This window comes from Vulpes vulpes, chromosome 1, assembly GCF_048418805.1.
Source record: "Vulpes vulpes isolate BD-2025 chromosome 1, VulVul3, whole genome shotgun sequence".
Lineage (NCBI taxonomy): Eukaryota > Metazoa > Chordata > Mammalia > Carnivora > Canidae > Vulpes > Vulpes vulpes.
The window spans coordinates 4,459,391-4,479,637 of record NC_132780.1 but is presented as its reverse complement, the minus strand read 5'-3'; the positions used below and the strand labels follow the sequence as shown (position 1 = coordinate 4,479,637).

Below are 20,247 nucleotides of genomic sequence, written 5' to 3'. Positions count from 1 at the left end.
CAGCCAGGCAAATGTTGGGAGTTCCTTGATTAGGATTCAAGGCCTGGGGATAATTATCTGTGGTTGTGATGTCATAAGAAATATGTGTTTTGTCTCTGCCCCCTGGTTTCTGGCACAGAGCCCCTAACACCTTGTTATTTCCTGAATGATAAGGGTGCTAGGAATATCTTTCGTTCTAATATTTGGTTCGCGACACATGAACTTCTAAGGCCTTTAGAATCTCTGGAATGATGAGTGTCTTTTCTTGAGGATGTAGAACTGAGAGCTTTAGGTTTTTCTGATTGTTGACTCAAGGCATGAGATGCTAATGAGATGACTGGGGGCTGGGGTCCTTTTCTAGATAGCTTCAGAGTAAGGGTTGTTCCTGAGAAGTCTCAAGGCATAATTAGAAGGTTGGAACTTTTTGTCCCATTTCCTGACCTCTGGGAAGGGAGGGAGGGCTGGAGGTTAAGTTTATTGCCAACGGCCAGTGATTTCATCAGTTACATACATACGTACATAGTGGAGCCTCTATAAAAACCCTAAACAGTGGGGTTCAGAAAACTTCTGCGTTGGTGCGGAAATCCACATGTCAGGAAGGTGGCATAGCCCAAAGTCTATGGGGACTGAAGTTCCTATCCTTGGGAACCATACAGATCTCACCTTATGTACCTCTTTGGCTGTTTTCTTTATATTTGTATCCTTTATATTGTCCTTATTATAATAAACCAGTAAATGCAAGTCAAGTGTTTCTCTGAGTTCTGTGAGCTGTTACAGCAAATTATCAAGCCTAAGGAGGGGGTTGTGGGAACCCCTGATCTGCAGCTAAGTCAGTTGGAAGGCCCATGGGATGCCTGTGTGGCTCAGTGGTTGAGCCTCTGCCTTTGGCTCAGGGTGTGATCCCGGATTCCTGGGATCGAGTCCCGTGTTGGGCTCGCTGCATGGAGCCTGCTTCTCTCTCTCTCTTTTTGCCTCTCTCTCTCTCTCTGCGTCTCTCATGAATAAATAAATAAAATATTAAAGAAAGAAAGAAAGAAAGAAAAGAAAAGAAAAGAAAAGAAAAAAGAAAAGAAAAGAAAAAAGAAACACAGGCCAAGGACTTGCAATTGGCATCTGAAGTGGATCAGTTTTGTAGGACTGAGCCCTTAACTTATGGGCTCTGATACTAACTCCAGGAAGGTAGTATCAGAATTGAATTGAATTGTAGAACATCCAGTTAGTGTCCAGAGAGTTGGAGAATTGGTCCTCAGTGTGGAAAAACCTCATACGTTTGGTATCAGAAGTGTGAGTAGAGGAACAATTTTTCCTTCATGTTTTGGAGCTCTGATCTCTGGAATCTGAACCCTTTCACGAAGGGTCGCATGTACTTGCACCTGAGTTTTATCAGCCTGCCTCCTGCCAACAGAATTTTGGTGGTCCTAGAGCTTCCTTTCATTTTGTGCTCTCTGTCCCTTTTGGTCTGTTCTCTTAGTTTCTGCTGAAATAATTTTCTCAACAAACTTTTGGGCCTTGCATGGATTTTACTTAGATTTGCTCCACTCTAACAAAGCCGCACATGCACAGATCTTTTTTGAGATGAGCTCTTCTCTACCTGGGGCTTCTGCCAAGAGGGTTGGGAGACAATTTCCTAAGCTCCTACAGGCTCTGTCTGTGGTTTGATTGAGAGGATCTGAGAGGCCCACCCTTAATCTCTTGAAAGGGCCCTTTGTGTGATTGAATACTCTTGACTCTTTTGCTCTTTCTGAGATTTAAGGAAAAGGTTGCACAGTCACATCCCCAGCTGTTTCTATAGGGCATGCTTTCCCCACAGTGCTTGGAGGCCATTTAAGTAGTATTTGCTATTTGGGAAGGCTAAGAATTTAAAAAATCATCTAGTTCTGGTTCCTTTTTATCTAACAATTTTTCTCTTATCTCTTTCCTCTCACATTTTCCTATAAGCAGCAAGAAACCAAACCAAACCAAACCAAACCAAACAAAACAAAAAAACCCAGGCAGGGCCTTTAGTACTTTGCTTGGAAATTTCCTGGTCTGGATAACCAAGTTCATTATTTACCAGTTCAGTTTTTCATTTAACTGTGGGAGACCATGTAACTAAGCTCTCTGCCACTATATAACAAGGATCCCCTTCCTTCCTTTTCCAATTACATGTTCCTCATTTCCTTCTGAGCTTTGACTGGCGGTACCCTGCAAGTCCAAATTTCTCCCAGCAGTCTGTTGAAAGCAGTTTGAGCTTTCTCTATGATACTTGTCAAAATTCTTTTAGCCTCTGCCCGCTGTACCACTGTGTTTTTGCTATTCGTTACAGTAGCATCCTAGTTCCAGATAACAAAACCTTTATTAGTTATCTATCGCTGCTGTGGAATAAAGGATTAACTCAGCAGATCTAGGTTGTCTAAACCTTGCACGTTCCAAAGAAAAGTCTGGTCCTTGCCTGGCTCCTGGGAAGTAACTTCTACTCCCTTTGAGTAGCCTACCTGTTAAGAGTGTTTACCTAAAGCTTTAGGCCATACCAGATAGTTTATGCTAACACTATGGTTTATGGTGGGGGCTACATGGGATGTGCCTGCTGTCTGGGAAGGCTGGATATTGAATGTCAGTCATGCAGGGAGTCAGCTGGGCCTATGGAACGAACTTCCTATAAAAAGCTTGGGTACCAAGCCTAGGTAATACTCTGTATGAGCTGTCACATACCATGGCTGGAGAATTAAGTGCTGTCCACAGGACTCCACTGGAGAGGACAACTGGAAGCCTACGCCTGGTGTGTCTTGCACTCTGCTTTACGCATCTTTTTCTGCTGCCGATTTTAATCTGTATCCTTTTGCTGTAATAAGCTAAAAGAAGGGGGAAGGAGAGGGACAAAGAGCCACTGGTTCATAGCTGTTCTGAAATACAGCCAGGCAAATATTGGGAGTTCCTTGATTATAATGGCTTTGCTAAATTACATGAGTCCTTCTAGAAAATTATTGGAACTGGAGGTGGTCTTAGGGACCCCTGCACACAACTGTATAACACATTACCACAGATTTATTTTTCATTATTATTATCTTTTTGTTGCATAAATTAACCTATTTATTATAGGCCCGCAATGTCTTAAATGGTGGGGCTTCTACTGGTCTTTCAATTCCTTCAGTCTCCTTCTGATGGCCAACTTGAGTGTGAAGGCAGTAGTGGTGTCACAGGCCCAGGCACCACCTGCTACTGTTTTCATGCAGGAACCACAATGCCATGTTTTCATCTCAATTTTGCCCCAGAAGGAGCAAGTATCCTTGGCGTGCTGGCTTATTTCAATCTTCCTCACCATTTTCCTGAGGGAGGCACCGTAACGGGTCCCCTATTTACCAATGATGCCAACATTCTTGATGCATTTAGCCATGTTGCTGCAAACTGCGTCTGAGCCCAGAGAACCAAACTACCACAAATTTAGTGACTTGAAAGAAAACACGCTTGTTCTCTCATAAGAATCTGGGCACAGATTAGCTGGGTCTCACAGGGTTGCAATCAGGGAATTGGCTGGACTGTGTTCTTACCTGGAAGCTCATCCAAGGAACAATCTGCTTCTGAGTTCACTCAGGTTGTTGGCAGAACTCATTTCCTTGTGGTTGTAGGACTGAGGATTCCAGCTTCCTGCAGGCTGTCGACTGCCCTCAGGCCCTTGAGGCTGCCTTCAGCTTCTTGAAAGGGCAAGAAAGCCCTATGGGTCTCCCATCATGGCTGCTTATTCCTTCACTGTCAGCTAGGGAGAGACAGTCTGTTAGGTGAGTTTGATAGCAAGATGGAGCCTTACTTCATAAAATGGAATCATGGAGTAATATCCCATCACCTTTTATCATATAATGTTGATTAGAAGCAAATCACATGTCTGCTCACCTTCACAGGGAGGGACTGTTCAAGAGTGTGATACCAGATGGTGGGATTATTGGGGAGGTCACCTTCGAGTGTGTCCAACACAAGTCTTAATGAGGCGTTTCACTGTAAAGGGAAAGAAAAATAGGGAATTAACCAGAGGGTAAAGTCAAAAGCTTTTTGAGATCGGGAAAAATGTGTTGATGAGAGTGATTCAATAGATAGGAAATAATTGATGAAATGCTGCTTTATGGGTTAGCCATTCTTTTTTTTTTTTTAATTTTAAATGAGGTAAAAATTCTTATTTTGTCTTTCATAGATCAGAAAATACCTAACTTATGGGCCATTTCCCCCAAGATTAGAGTAAGGAATATATATGCCAGGGAAAGTCCAAGAAATGGTGATCATTTGGGATATGGGAGAAAAATCTTAGAGCCTATATTTTTATTCTTTTTATGCTACCTTTTACCAATTTTTATTTTTATTTTTTATAATATACATGCGATATCAGTACAATATTATGAATAATTTATAAATAAAATATATGCACATTTGGAGAGCATGTTAACACATTTTTTTTTTTTTCCTGAGAAGGTACCAAATAAAACAAATTACAAAGTGCTTTTCCCATTTATAAGTTTGTGTTTGGGGAAAAGATTTCATTCTATTTAATTTCTGCACAGAGTGTTTTGCAGAAGTTATCACTTAAAACTAGTTTTCTGCGCAGGCCCTCACATTTATGAAAAGGTATCAGTAGATCACGACAGGCTATTTGAGGTAGTTTTTAAAGTTTCTGTTTATAAATTTTAAGGTTTAGAAATTACTCTTGGAGAACACTTTTGCTAATACAAAACATATAGTAATGTTTCTATTTCAATACTTACCAGTTTCCCTAAGCCTAATAATTCTATTTTAGTAATAATAAATGTGACATATAACCCAGGTTAATTTGGTTGAATTTATGTTAAATACCGATAGTGGGACCATTTTCTTACATATTAGGGCCCTTTCCTGGCTTATAGCTGAACCTGCTTAGAAAATAATTTAGGCCCAATAACCTATGAACTGTAGCAATCTTAATGAGAAGGAGTTTGGTACACTGCCTTTTATAATATTCCTGCTCAATGAAAGGATTCTGGAAAGACTTGTTGTTTAAGAATTGCCTACAATGCCATTTTATTTGTCATTCTAAGATAGACTCTGGGCCTCAGGACACCCTATGTGGATATTGCTACTGAAATGCTTGTGGAGATGCCCAATCGATTGTGTGGCAATGTATTTGTCTGGGATGGCAACACATATTTATCAGCCTCCTGAAAAACACGGTTTTTAGTCTTCAGCTTTTGAGCAGTTTTGCCTACAGAAAGACCCCAGTGCAGTGCCCCCTGCTGGTGAATGGCAGCTGAGAGTTTGCATCGTGTCAGTGATGGACAGAGTGGGTCCCTTTGCTGACACTGAGCCGGCGGTGATGCTGAACCTGCCAGGTCATTTTAGATCAGGTCATTAAAGGAACAGAAGGTCAAATCGATATCAAATGAGCAGCTCACAGTTTTCTCTACATTTTTTAGACATGTGATGATTTGCTACGGTTTAGTTTGGCTGATAGAATATGAACACTTCACAAAGATGTTTGTATTTCAGCCTCTGTCTTAGTTCATTTAACAAGCCCTTTTGCCCTAATTCTCAGTGTTGTTCAGTTAAGTTGAGTTGAAACCCTATTGCAGCCTTAGCAGGGATTTAATTTAATTTATTTTTATTTTTTGGCAGAGATTTTAAAGATGAAATATTTTGAGTGTTCATTTTGTTAAACAATTAGAAAGATACTTTAAACAGAAAGCCCTTTTCTTTTTAATTTTAATTTATGAAAAAAATTTTAATTTATGAATTAGCACCCATGTGTGGAGGTTTCTAAATGATGATAATCATGTTAAAAAATTAATTAAAACTAAGAACCTGATTAGTGTTTATTATTATTTTATTTTTTGTTTATTTATTATTATTTTAACTTTGGTCTCTGGTGAAGGTGATTGTTTTATAATGCATAACTATAACATTATTAATTTCACTCCCATAGTAGGTGGCTCTAATTTCTTCATTTGCATCTGTGGCAGGTATGTCATGGCAGTGACATTTTGGGTAGCCTTTCATTCAGGAATGTACTACACACGTCAGAGTTTTAGTGACTTAGGTCATGTCTTAGGTACTTCCAGTGAGGTAGGAAGTGTGAATTTCCTTATTTTGATGTTTTTGCTATGGTTTCTATGGGAATGTGCTTATTTGCAGGTGATGTGCCCTAAAGTATTCCAGTGTAATGAAGCATCATATTGGCAGCTCCTTAACAATGGTTTAAGGAAAATAAGTTCTTCCTATTTTAAGTTGAGATTGTGTACAAATAAAATGAAAAGCGTGGGAGAAGAAAACTGGAAGGCAGTGAGAATAGATAACTCTAAGAATTTTATTATGAATAAGAGCAAGGAGATAGAACAGTAGAGAGTAGAGAAAGAAGAAGTGGACAGGGTTTCTAGAATACAGCTTCAAGGCAAGCATGGAAGTTTAGATTAGTCATCTAGGGAAGGTGGCATTTTATACTTCAGTGATTCTCAAGAGAATAATGACACACACCTTCCTAAGAACCTGCACTTTCCAAAATCAACCCTACTTTCAGGTACAAATCAACCATTGTACCTAAGGTGGATTGAGAATGATGTATTATAAACTTATTTTCTCTGTGAATATGGAGAATACTTGTTACCACATTTGTTGAATAGGCTTAAAGTCAACTATTATCACTCTTTAAATTTTCCTTTTTTAGACCCTTAGACTATTTGGGTCATTCATCCAGCAAACATTTGCTGAATTTGACTCTGTGAAGCAAGGAGATAGTTAGTTTGGGTATAAAACAGTTATGTGCCAGGACCTCTTAGATCTGTCTTCGAATCTAGTGGTGGCAGCTCATATTAAACAAATAGTCATGAAAAGAAAACACTGGGATTTAGACAGAATATTAAAGGAAAGCCTATGTGGCTTGGATGGTTGGGCATCTGCTTTAGGCTCAGGTCATGATCTCCAGATCCTGGGATCGAGTCCTATGTGGGGCTCCCTGCTCAGTGAGGAGTCTGCTTCTCCCTCTCCCTTTGCCTGTCCCCCTGATTGTGCTCTATCTCTGTCTCTCTCAAATGAATAATAATAATAAAAAAAGGAAATTTGAATTTAAACTGGGGACTCAGGGAGCACTTCATTAAAGAAGTGCCAGTTGGATTGTAACATAAAGGATGAGAAGCTGTGCACAAGGCTGGGAGAAGAGCTCTCGTAGCAGAATGAGCAGAGTGCCAAGGCCCAGGATGGGAAGGAGCGTGAGCAAGGAGTCAAGGAAGCCAGTGAGGCTGGGACACAGGCAGTAAAGGCGTGGGTGGCTGAGAAGAGTCAGTGAGAGGAATAAACATCAGACATTATGATCTTGGAGTTTTATCCTGCAAGAACATGAAGCCATTGACAGGTTTTACTAAAGGGAATGCCATAATTAGATTTGTGAGTTGTTTTTAAAGATCACTTTGACTGCTTTGTGGAGACTGGATTGTCAGAGGCTGGTATGGAAGCAGAGAGACAAGAGAAGAGACTGTTTGACTAATCCAGGTAACAGATAAATGGTGATGTATGCCACCGTGTTAGCAGAGGTACAGAGGAGAAGCCGGTGGACGTACAATTCTTTGACAATAGAATTGATAGAACTTGTTGATAGATTACATGTTTGGCGGGGAGAAAAAAATCAAAGAGATGAGAGAAGAATCAAAGATGACTTTTGGATGTGGTCAAAGTAGCAGACAGAAAAGCAGGAGATTGTGGGGTCATGGAAGCTAAATAGAGCTGAGCATCTGTTGGCTTTAGCAGACATGGAGCTCACTGATGATCTTAGCTGCACAATTTGGGTGGGTTGCAGGAACGGAATCCACATTGCCATGTGTGAGAAGTGTAATGGATTCAAAATTCAGTGCATATGCCCAGGGACGAGACATGCCATTCCCTATTTTCTTGGGAGACCTTAACATCTATTGGAGTCCTTCATATTCTAGTTATCAGGTCTCCTTCATTTCAGAGGCTGGGTCCACCTTTGCCTAGCAGTAACAGTGCTAGGCAGATAGTAGGTGCTCAGTTAATGTTGCTATCCTTATTAAGGCATTGTGGACATTGATAGATTTTTATTGAAAGATTTCAATATCTCTTGATAGATTTTTATTTACTCATTATCTTAATGAGTAAATGACAGGATAAAAAAATAAAGTGTGATCTAGAAAGCACCAGAACAGCTAACAAAAACACCAGGGACTGGGTGGCTTACGCAGGAAGCATTTATTTCTCAGTTCTGGAGGCAAGGAAGTCCAAGATCAATGCCAACGGTGCCTCGTGAGGGCCTGCGTCCCACTTCATAGATGGCATCCTCTCACTGTGTCCTCATGTGGTGTAAAAGACAGGGATTTCTCTGGGGTCTCTTTGACCTAATTCCTCCCAAAGGCCCCATATCCTAACACCATCACCTCAGGAATTAGGATTTCAATATATGGATTTTGAATCCACAGGGCTAGCTAGCTGCCTTCCACCTCTGAAGTCCCTGAACTCTGTGATTAGCTCTTATTACACTTCTGGTTTCTGAGTGGTGTGGTCCGACATCTGAAACTACTCTTTTCGTTTGTGTCTCATGGCCATCGGAGCTTTAGGGAGGATTCACTAGAGAGTATTTTGTGTAATCACAAAGAAAATATATTTTCTTCTTAAATCCTTTATTTGGCTCCCTTATCCGTGCATCACAGGGAAAGGATGTTTCCAAATGTTTTATTTAATGGGTGAGGATTTTACCTGCCACGATGTTCATAGAACAGTTTGGCAATTTTCATCCCAGTGGGGTGATAACTTTCTTTGAGAGATACAGACCTTGATAGGGGAACTGGCCAGGAGGATGTGCTTGGCTCTGGGCAAATTGCCTGCATGACTGGACACCTCCTGGCCAACTCCATCAGCCTACCCTGGGGCAGAGGCTGGGCCATCCTGTTCACACACTGTGGGGCAGCACATGTTTCTGTGTGTAGAAATAAATATATTATTATTAATTATTATTTATAATTCTAAAAATTCAATCACGGGAAAGGATAGTGGATTCAAGATGTGCATCTACTTGTCCTGAAATCCTACCAAAACAACAGTAAAATGATTTTTCCTTTTTGTTTTTTTAGATTTTATTTATTTATTCATGAGACACCCGGTGAGAGGCAGAGACAAAGGCAGAGGGAGAAGCAGGCTCCCTGCAGGGAGCCCCATATGGGATTTGATCCCAGGACCCGGGGATCATGCCCTGAGCCAAAGGCAGATGCTCAACCACTGAGTCACCCAGGTGTCCCAGTAAAATGATTTTTTTTTTAAGAGAAAAATTCTCTAGAACCAAAACAAATCAACAAACACCAACCAACAACAAACGAAACAATCAAGAGGACGCAACACTGGGGGAGCTGGAAGGCACGTGGGTGAGAGGTAATGTAGCAGACAGAAGAAAGCTGTGTCCTAAACCGACAGGGGAGAAACCCAACAGCATCCCATCTTATATGACAAAAATCCAACTGTCTAAAAACAGGAACATGATGTGAAAAGCTGTCCAAGAGCGGGTCAGAGCCCCAGATGGGCCCCTGCCTCCGTACTCCTGGGGGGCCGTCCCCTTGGACGCAGCAAGGGGCAGTGATGCTATCGTCCAGGGGCATGCGGTCGCAGCCCCTCTCTCCACTGAGCCCTGCAGGCAACCTGGAGTTCCCCGTACCAGCACCTTGACCCCGTGGTCCTCTGGCCTCCCTTTCCCCTCCTCAGCCACGGCACCTGGGCCTCATCACTGTGGGGGCCTGCTGACCTCCTTACTCCTTGCATTCTGGGGGCCTCACCTGTCCTTCCTGTTAAGCTGCCTCAACACAGTTGGTCCTTGACCAGGACCTTGACAAGGCCATGCCTTGTTCTGCTCTTTCTTCGTCTTCCAGTCCCCCCTCCACCCACCCAACTTCCCATCCTCCCACCCAGAAATTGCTTGGAGACAGAAAGAGCTGGCATTTGACTCTCCCCTCTGTGTTCTATCTCCTTCCTCACTTCTGGCCTCATGGCCAAACCAAGGTGGGGGGCTCCACGAGGGAGGGAGCCAAGGAGATGGGGACACGGAAGCAGGTCAGATCTCTGATTCCTCACTTAGGGGAACACTCCGTCCTCCCCTCCTTTGTTCTCTGCACAACAGAGGGGCTGCTGCTCTCTCCATGACACTCCGCCGCCTGGATGCCACCCACCCCGCCATCCTTGTCCTCTACACCAGTGGCTTCCATGCTTTTTGACTCAGACACACACAGTTGACCTTGATTTCCAGCCTGCTCATGCACACACGTGCATACACTTACCTCATGGGTTTCGGGACATTCTCTGATGTTTTCTATTTTGTTCTGTTTTATTCTATCCAGTCCATTTAATTTTCAAAATACTGGACAATAAATTCAAGTATCAGCACACTGGTGGATCTTCACCACTGGAAAAATACTGCCACAAACCATCCTTTTTTTTTTTTTTTAAGATTTCAAAAATTTATTTATGAAAGACACAGAGAGGCAGAGACACAGGCAGAGGGAGAAGCAGGTTTCCTGTGGCGAGTGTGATGTGGGACTCGATCCCAGGACCCCAGGATCACACGCTGAGCAGAAGGCAGATGCTCAACCACTAAGCCCCCAGACATCCAGTCTTGTCTTGTCTTTTCTACCTTTTTCTTTTTTCCCTTTTCTTTTCTTCTTTCTTTCTTTCTTTCTTTCTTTCTTTCTTTCCTTCCTTCCTTCCTTCCTTCCTTTTTTTTTTTTTTTTTTTTTGTATATTTTACTTTTTCCTTTAGCTGAATCCTTCCTTTATTGTTTAACCAGCTCCTGGGCCTGTCTAGATTTTTAAAGAAGCCTACTCTTTCTTTTTCACAATCACATTCTGGAAGGAGTTTGTCCCCCTATACATTGTTCCATGTCCTCTTTGCTTCCTCCCCTCTCTGCCCAGCCAGGCCTGTCTGGCACTGGATCAGCTCTTGCTCTGGCCGCAGACGATCCCTGTCATTAATTCTGGCCTCTCTGTATTGGTTCTCAGCAGCATTTACCTCCTCTGTGCACTCCTTCCCATGGCTGCCCCAGCACGCCCCTGCCCCGCACCTGGACCCCCTCCTGGTGACATCACACTCCCACTTAGATGCAGACCACTTACCCAGCAGCATTCCTATCCAAATCTCTGAGCTCCAGACCCTTCTATCTGGCAATCCCTGGCTCTGACTTCCTAAGCCCTTATACACTTGCTCCCCAGCTTTCTATTTCCAAATGCCCCTGGGTCCATTGCCCTCCTTACACCACACCGCCCGGCCCCTGGCTTCTAGTTTATATTAGTCTTTGGAATCTGTGCATCCTGAGTGTTTTCCTCGGTTAGGAGACAGTTATGGAAGAAACAGTCTAGTCTCTCATCCTCCTTTTATTATCTTTGCTCCTTTGGTAACATCGAGCTTTCCTATAACGTGTTTCCTATTCTTTTATTATGTGCTTGGTGCCATTTCCCAAACCTCATTCTAATTTTCCCTGGAGGGCAGCCTTCATTACTGCTGCTGATGAGCACTGAGGAGGGAATGTAGGCGTGCAGTTTCCTTGCTTCGTGCCATACTCTTGAAAGCGAGCACCGTTAGCGGATGAGCATACAGCTGCTTGAGGCCACAGGCTGTTTCTTAACCATGTTACTCTTCTCCGGGGACCTCTGTGTTTATTCCTTGCTCTCTCTCTACAGTTCTCTTTCTGATCCGGGAGGGTCCTGCCACATTAAGGTTCTTGGAAGTCTAGATAATATTAGGTCAGACGTGAAGTCATTTTATTCTTTCAAGTATAGAGAGTCTGTTTAAATCCTGTTGCCAGAAAATACCAGAAGGCTGTGGAAGGATTTCCTTTGTTTATGTTCATTCAATTAATCCATTTTCCCTTGCTCTGAAATATATTCTAAGATTGTTCATTTTCCTGAGTCTCAAAGTGGGGGGAGCCCTACAGAGAGAGCACCTGGCGGGATTCCTTTAGTGGAGAAGCTGAGTGCCCAGGGTGCTTCTGTGCCCTGCGCTTGGTCACACGGCTCGTCCCTGGCGGAGTTCTGACTAAGGCTGGGTCTTCTTAGGGCAGGGCTTTTTCCACTATGTCTTCATACTCATGCCCACCATGCCTTCCCCCACTCTTATAAATGCCTAAGCGCACACGGACACCCACGTTCTCCTTTAATCATCATTTCAGGAGGTGGGGGACTTGTTTTGTTCAGTGACACTTTGGGTAAGATGAACTTGATTTTAGTGCATTTTGATTTAATTGTTATCTCTATAAAACGTGTTTTTAAACTGGATTTTTAGAATTACTTCACATCTATGGATCATGTATGTTTCCTTTATTTATCAATTATTTTATTTGAAGTGGGCTCCAAACCCAGCATGGGGCTCCAACTCACAACCCTGAGATCAAGAGTCGCATGTTCTTTTTTTTTTTTTTTTTTTTAAAGACTATTTATTTATTCATGAGAGACACAGGCAGAGGGCCCAACGCGGGACTCAATCTCGGGACTCCAGGATCAGGTCCTGAGCTAAAGGCAGGCACTAAACCGCTGAGCCACCTGGGCTGCCTAAGAGTCCCATGTTCTATCAACCAAGCCTGCCAGGTGCCCCTATTTTCTTTTATTCAACAGACGCTTAGTAAATAGCATACAGGTGACCTCTGAATTTTTATATTTATTGTGATGAATGAATGAGAGAATTTGGTTATGCCAGATCCGTTGGGCACCTCAGACCCACAACTATGGGTTTGTTCAGATTAGCGTGTGCTCTAGGATCTTTTGAAACCTGTGGGGAGCTGTCATATTTGAATCTGTAATATCAGGTTTTGCGGATTATCTTCTTAGATAACCTTTTTTTTAAAAAAAAAGATTTTATTTATTTATTTGAGAGAGAAAGAGAGAGAGAGAGAGAGAGAGAAAGCATGAGCAGAGGGAGGCCAGAGGGAGAGGGAGAAGCAGACTCTGTGCTGAGCATGGGGCCCAACATGGGGCTCGATCCCAGGACCTGGAGATCATGACCTGAGTCGAAGGCAGATGCTTAAATGACTGAGCCACCCAGACGCCTCTTTGATAGTCTTTTATGAGAATGCGGTGAACTTGGGTGTCTCGGATTTCTGTAAAATTTTATGTGTTTTTGAGTATAGTACACCTGCAGTGCTGTTCAGTTGGCTTTGCTAGCTTTTCCTGTGGCAGGTGGACGAGGGGTCTGCAAACTTGTGCTTTAAAGAGCAGGACAGTAAATAGTTTAGGTTTTGTGGGCCATCTGGTTTCAGACACACCATTCAGCTCAGCACTTGTGGGGGAAAAGCAACCATGGGCTACTGTAAATGCGCGTGGCTGTCCAACAAAACCACATTCACAAAAACAGCCTGAGTTTGCCAACCCTGATCTAAACTACTGTCAAGTTTTCTCCCAAGTGTTAGTGGTGGTCTCGGCCAGCAGTTCCTCTCCCCTCCCCTGAAGGAGTCACCAAGCTTCAAATCAGAAGGACAACAGTTGTGTTCCCATTTCTGTGGCTTTTGTGAAGTTGGACTTCCTGCCTGAATGCTGTCTCCTCTCTTTTCCGTCTGTTTGAATGTTATCCAGAACATTCCACAGTGCCCTCCCCCATCTCTGAACTCTGCTGGTCTTGTGGTATTTGTGTGTTCATGGGTTTAGGGCTTCTTTCCAAGGTCCTGGAGCACAGAGTGTCTTGCACAGTGTCAGTGCTCGGAAGCAGCTGTTAGCACCCAAGAAAAGCTCAGCTCCTGTACCCGCCTGAGAGGAACCATCCTTGAGGGGACAGGAGGAATGACACATGACCCAGTTAGCAAGAACCATAGTTATTGGGGCACCTGGGTGGCTCAGTGGTTGAGCATCTGCCTTGGGCCCAGGGTGTGACCCCGAGGTCCTGAGATCGAGTCCTACATTGGGCTCCCTCAGGGAGCCTGCTGCTTCTCTCTCTGCCTCTCTCTCTGTGTCTCTCATGAATAAATAAAATCATTAAAAAAAAAAAAAAAAGAACCATAGTTACGATTTTATGGCTCTGATTTCTCAGAAAGAAGACAGGGTCTGTTGTGGAAATGGAAGTTTGAGAAATCCTAGAAAGTTGAAGGAAGAACCAAGATGGTTATCAAAGAGAAGCACAGGGTGCTTTGGCAAGTATGTCTTTCAGCCCTCAGAGCAGAAACGGCCAAGGATACTTTACAGGCTGGGAATGAAACCACCGCTTCCTAACTGTGGGACCATGAGAAAGTTTCACTTCCTCAATTTTCTCACCTGTGTACAAGACGCAGAGTGATGCCTAGCACCCACAAAGCACCCACGAGATGCCAGCACTTGTCAATTGACATGCAGAGCCTGGCATGAGCCTGCCTGACCCCAGGCCCCAAACCCTGCATTGATGTAGTGCAATGGTGAAGCGAGCCGAGGACCCCGTCACCCAGGCCTGGGATTGACACCTCAACTAGGCCGTTGCCCAAAGATAACCATGCTCCAGAAACTTCTAAAACTGGAGGGATTAAACTACGTTGCAGTTTGACTAACATGCATCGAGGGATTCTCTGTGCCACGTCCTGGGGGTGCAGAGACAGCTCGGGCCTGGCTGCGGGTCTTCAGGACTTAGAGTCAGGGGGAGACAACACTTTCATTATATTGGACTAAGTGGCAAGACAGACAGACTGCATTGTAGGACCACTACCCTGGTCGAAGCGGATGTTAAAGGATTGTGTTTTAGAGAACCAGTATTCCCAGTATAGAAGACAGGAGACATGGGTGTAAATAGAAGAAATTATGTTAAAAAAAATAGTAGACTTGAGTTTAAATAAGGAGTTCCAGCATGAACTCATAAGCTATTTTGTTTTCAAAAAATATTATATATATGTGTGTGTGTATGTGTACGGTTCACGCCATGATCTCATGGGTTGTGGGATGGAGCCCTGCATTCAGCTCTGCTCCCAGTGGGAAGTCGACCTGAAGAGTCTCTCCCTCTGCCCCTCCCTCCACTCATGTGCTCTCTTTCTCTCTCTCTCTCTCTCTCATAAATAAATCTTTTTTAAATTAAAAAAAAATGACAGGATTGGAATATCACCATTTTAATGGATTTAGGCATTGTGCATTGACAGCTGTTCACATCACCAAGAGAGAGATTATACCTTATGTGTCTCCTAGTGAAAGACCTCCGTGCCACCTATGGTATTACTGGAGAGATTGAACCTGAGTCTAGATACAGCTGCCAATTTGCAAGAAATACAGAGGGACATACTGCATTACACCAAGAATATCAGCAAAATAGACTGTGAGGACCCTGCAGGTCAAATGCTCCTAGTTTTTCAACAGATACATTGTTGTGAAAAGAAAGAGTTGGAGAAGGACCTATAAAGTTGAGAGAGATCTAAAGGACATATTACTTTTTTTTTTTTTTTTTTTTAACAAGGGCAAGACAAGGTGCATACTTGGTGAGAAAATCGCCAAAAAAGAAAGGACGGCAAAAGGTGATTACTACAGAAAGCCAGGATGTTGGATCCTCTAGGGGACCAGGAGGGTATTGACGCTGGGACAAGGCACAGGGAAGGATTTCTGGGTTCGCTGGTAAATTGATATATTTTGACCTTGGTGGTGGTAACAAGGTGTTTGTTTTTGTCCTTTTACAAAATATAGTTATTTAATAATAAAAAGATTTAAAAAAGAGAAAAAATGATGAGAAAGTGACTACAGTGTCTTCATGCTTTGATTTTTTTTTAACTTTTAATTTTAATTCCAGTTAGTTAACATATAGTATTATCTTAGTTTCAAGTGTACAGTATAGTGACTCGGCACTTCCACACATCACCTGGTGCTCATCGTGACAGGTGTGCTCCTTAATCCCCATCACCTGGTTCACCTCCACCGTAATCCCCATCACCTGGTTCACCCCCACTCTGGTCACCATCAGTTTGTTCTCTATACTTAAGAGTCTGTTTCTTGGTTTGTCTTTCTCTCTCTCTCTCCTCCTTTGCTAATTTGTTTTATTTCTTAAATTCCACAAATGATTTTAAGGTATACCCATATTTTAAAAAGTCTGTATGATGATTTTATTCTGTTAAGCCCCTATCTTGGGGATTTTCTTAGGTCTAGACATTTAGACCCATTATTTACCCACTCTGGGGACCTATTCTCTTCTCCTCCCTTCCCCCACCTGGCGAGAGCCTGGGGACAAGCTGACGTTCCATCTCGATCTGGTTTCCAGGGGGATAGAACTAGAATGTTAACCCAAGGTCAAATTTGTCCATTGAGAAGATGAAAGATTTTTCGTTTCTTTGTTTTTAAACCCATTACTTACACCTACATGAATTAGAGAACTGCCCCCGTTGCATTTATTTTCACAACATGTCTTTCATGAGACCTCATGTATAGACCCAGGCAGGTAAATGAGATCTGTGTCAAGGCCTCCTTTATCTCCAATATTTGGTATTCGAGGTAGAAGTATATTAACTTCCTTGTTCTTCATATGGAGATGATATGAAACAAAGAGATTTAATGGAATTGTCCAGGTCACATGGGGAGCTGGAGGCTGTGCCAAGGCCACCTGATAAAATTTATTGCCAATGTAATTCCTGTTTGTTTGCTTTTTCAGTGCCATCTTAGAGATAGGTTTTATTTATAATTTTTCCTTCTGTTACCCGTCCTTCCTTTGCCTTTTTGGCAGGGGCTCGAGAAGGAGTATATTGTTTCTGAATCTTAGTAATTAAATGGATATTCAGAATGGTGTGTTCTCTGATTTAAATCCCTAAAAAACCCAGAAGAGGTTTTGACAGAACTAGGACATGGGAAGCAAAAAGTCAATTAAAGCTGATTTTTTTCAAGAGCCACATAAATGTTATAAAAGTGCCACATACTTGAGCCATTTTAGCAGTTTTCCATCTGCTTTTGTTGTCAAAGCAAAGAAGGAAGTTTTTCTGGCATTTCTCTGAATTGTCTTAAGTGACGTTTAGATCATCATAGTGAGTGGGGTGGCTCTAATTCTCAGTGTTCCAATTTGACTCCGAAGTTTAGAGCAAGCTGCACTAATTCATTTGGTTAGTTTTGCCCCCTTTTGGCTTGAAAAAGAAAAGAATGTGCGTTCTTTCACTTGGCAGAGCAAGTAGCATTGTGGGTTGTCCTTCAGATACATTTTCCACAGGAACCGATCTCTTCTCGGGCATAAACAGGCTGTTGTTGAACAGACAGACATTCAGGAAATTCTATAAATTGAATCTTCCATCTTCTGCTAATATGGCTTTTGGCAATAAAGCCATTATAATGAAGTGCCATAAAAGGCATCTTTTTTTTTTTTCATCTGTTGCCTACTCAGCATGGGGCTTATTGCTATTTAGAAGTCTGATTGCTAAGTGTTAAACTAGGCAGGTCACCCTGCAGTAGATAGATAGATGGGCCTCTGATATACCACCTGCTGTCCTTCAGGACAACTGGCAGATGTGGGGGTGGCAAGAGCGAAAATGGCAACAGAGGCACTTAGCTCCTTTGATTTCCGATGGCCAGCTGGACATTGGCTAAGTGGCTCTAACGAACATCCGTAGGTGTGTAGTCTATGAATGGATCCAATTTAGGGACTTATTGGTTACCTATTTGGAGTCTGGTGCTGTGAAAAATTTTAGAGCTGGATAAAATAGAAATTTGCCTCTAAAGAAATTGGCCCCAAATTGGGGAAATTATACCGAACAATAAGAAACAATTTGAGAACCACTAAATGCCAAAGTCTGTCCATTTTATAAAGACTTGGTATTATACTGGGGCACTTTGTAAGTGCTCAATTGGTGGTGGGTTGTTGTTGCTGATTATTATTATTATTATTAATTATCTGGATCACAAAATCAGGATTTTAGAATAAAAGAAGGTGTGCTGAAATATTGATGATGACCAGAGGAAGGATGCCTGTGGTGAGTGGATGGGATTTGCTCAGATGGAAGGATTTTGAAAGGGGTGTGGCATAGATGAAGTTGGTTCTCAGTTTCCGGTTTCACAGTCTTGCGTCCGATGAGTCATTCATCTGCCTGCTTTCCAACTCCCCAAAGTTTGCTGTTACCCTCAGTTGTCATCCTCTTCCTCTTCTTGCAGGTTTATTATTATTATTATTATTATTATTATTATTTCTTCTTCTTCTTCTTTTTCTGAGAAAAGAACTTTACTGTAATTTTAGTAAGGTTTTCAGAGTCAAAGTTGATGTATATGTTCAAATTATCATTTAAACTAGAGACAGATTTTTTTTTTTACTTTTTTGCAGGTGTAATTGACATATAACACCAAGTTAGTGTCAAAATGCTTTTTCCTGTGATGAGGACTTTCAAGATCTATTCTTAGCAACTTTCACATATGCAGTATAATATTATTAACTATTGTCACCATTGCTGTATAGTACTTCCCCGTGATTTATTTATTTTATAACTGGAAGTTTGTTTCTTTTGGCCCCCTCACCCATTTCACTCACCCTCCACCCTTACAGCTCTACCAACCACCAATCTGTTTTCCGTTTCATGTGTTTTTGGTTTTCTTTAAGATTCTACATATAAATGAGATCATCCGATATTTGCCTTTCCCTGTCTGACTTATGTTACTTAGCATAATGCTTTCAAGGTCCATCCATGTAGTTACAAATGCCAAGATTTCGTTCCTTCTTATAGCTACATAGTATTCCGTAGTGTGTGTTTGTGTGTGTGTGTGTATACACACAATATCTTCATTATTCAGTTTTTAAAATCTTCTTTATCCATTTATCCATTGATGGGTATTTAAGTTGTCTCTGTATCTTAGCTATTGTAAATAGTGCTGCAACGAACATGGGAGGTACGGATATCTTTTTGAATTAGTGTTTTAGTTTTCTCTGGATAAATACCCAGAAATGAAATTGCTGGATTATCTAGTAATTGTGTTTTTAATTTTTTGAGGAACTTCCATACTGTTTCCCATAGTGGCTGCATGGATTTACATTCCCATCAACAGTGTATAAGAGTTCCCTTTTCTCCACATCTTCACCAATGCTTGTTATTTCTTGGTTTTTTGAGGATCATCATTCTAGTAGGTGTGAAGGGTACCTCATTGTGGTTTTGATTTGCATTTCTCTGATGATTAGTGTGATGTTGAACATCTTTTTGGTTATCTCTTGGCCATCTGTATGTCAAGAGAGTTTTTTAAAAGATTAATAACTTCATTTGTTTTTAAATAAAGATACATACTCATTATTAAGAGAAATCAAACAATACAGAAAAAGTACCTAAGAAGTCAGTTAATACCCTACCACTCAGAAATTACTCTGTAATAATATTCAGTGAAGATTCTTCAATTCCACACTGTATGCATATCTACAAAAACAAGTGTAGAAAGAGAGAGATATGTTCATTAACTTGGATCATATTGTAATTACTATTTAAAAATTAAAGGCCATACATTTAATTTTGCTTGAATGTAATATGAAACATACAACAAAATGAAATGGTAGGAATTGTTGAACTTCAGATAGATGTTTCTTGGTTATAAGAAAAAGGAGTTTCATTAAATAAAGACTGGGGCTCAAATCCCAAATGTCAAGTTGTACTTTCCTGTATAAGAAGATGATTTTGTCTCACTCAGACACATTCAACAGTCCTGCATTTGAAAGCTAGAGAAAGTGAAAAGATTACTTTCATTTCCAGCAATATGACAGATTAGATATCCTGGGATCCTTTTATTATGAACTGGCCATCTAAGGTTGTTTGATAATTTCTAGTTCCCTAGAGACTTGGGGTATACCTGTTACATGCCTGCAAAGACCTTGGCTTCTGGCCAATGAAGTGTTTGAATGGAGACCCCACATAAAACAATAAACCCCACAGGGCTATACTTCTATGTGGTCATGGTAGGAGTGATCTAGACCAATATCTGCATAGTTAAAGAGATGATCTGACAAGGAAATGTATTTTTCTCAGCCTGGGCTCTGGATGGAGCCAGAAAATGAAACCTCTCCTGATAATTTATAATCTCAGATCAGCTCTATAAGGTTTGACTTATAGCTCTTGCATAGTCCAGAGCCCCCAAGCCAAGAAATTAATGTAAAGTGGTCCTGGGTTGGAAGTGTCTTCAGATGCCTGGAAGGAGAAAACAGAGGTCTTCTCTGCAGGAATATCCCCCAACACAGGTTTCATGGAATCTCCATGGAAAAGTCCTGATAAACACAAGCTGTACTGAAAAATCAAGACAAACACAAGCAATCATGTCATCATGAATAAGGATTAAGAGAAACAACAAAGAGTAGAAATTTGGTCCCCAAAGACTTCAGATACTATAAATAATAAGATATACAATGCTTATACAATGCTTATACAA

General features: G+C 41.7%; 1 long non-coding RNA gene and 1 pseudogene across 2 annotated transcripts in view; one reads left to right on the top strand and one right to left on the bottom strand.

Annotated features, from left to right (window-relative positions):
- LOC140597972 (uncharacterized) overlaps positions 1-20,247 on the top strand; it is a 206,043-nt gene that overhangs the window by 101,940 nt on the left and 83,856 nt on the right. The window lies entirely within an intron of this gene.
- On the bottom strand, positions 3,086-3,352 carry LOC112928574 (large ribosomal subunit protein eL43-like; annotated as a pseudogene).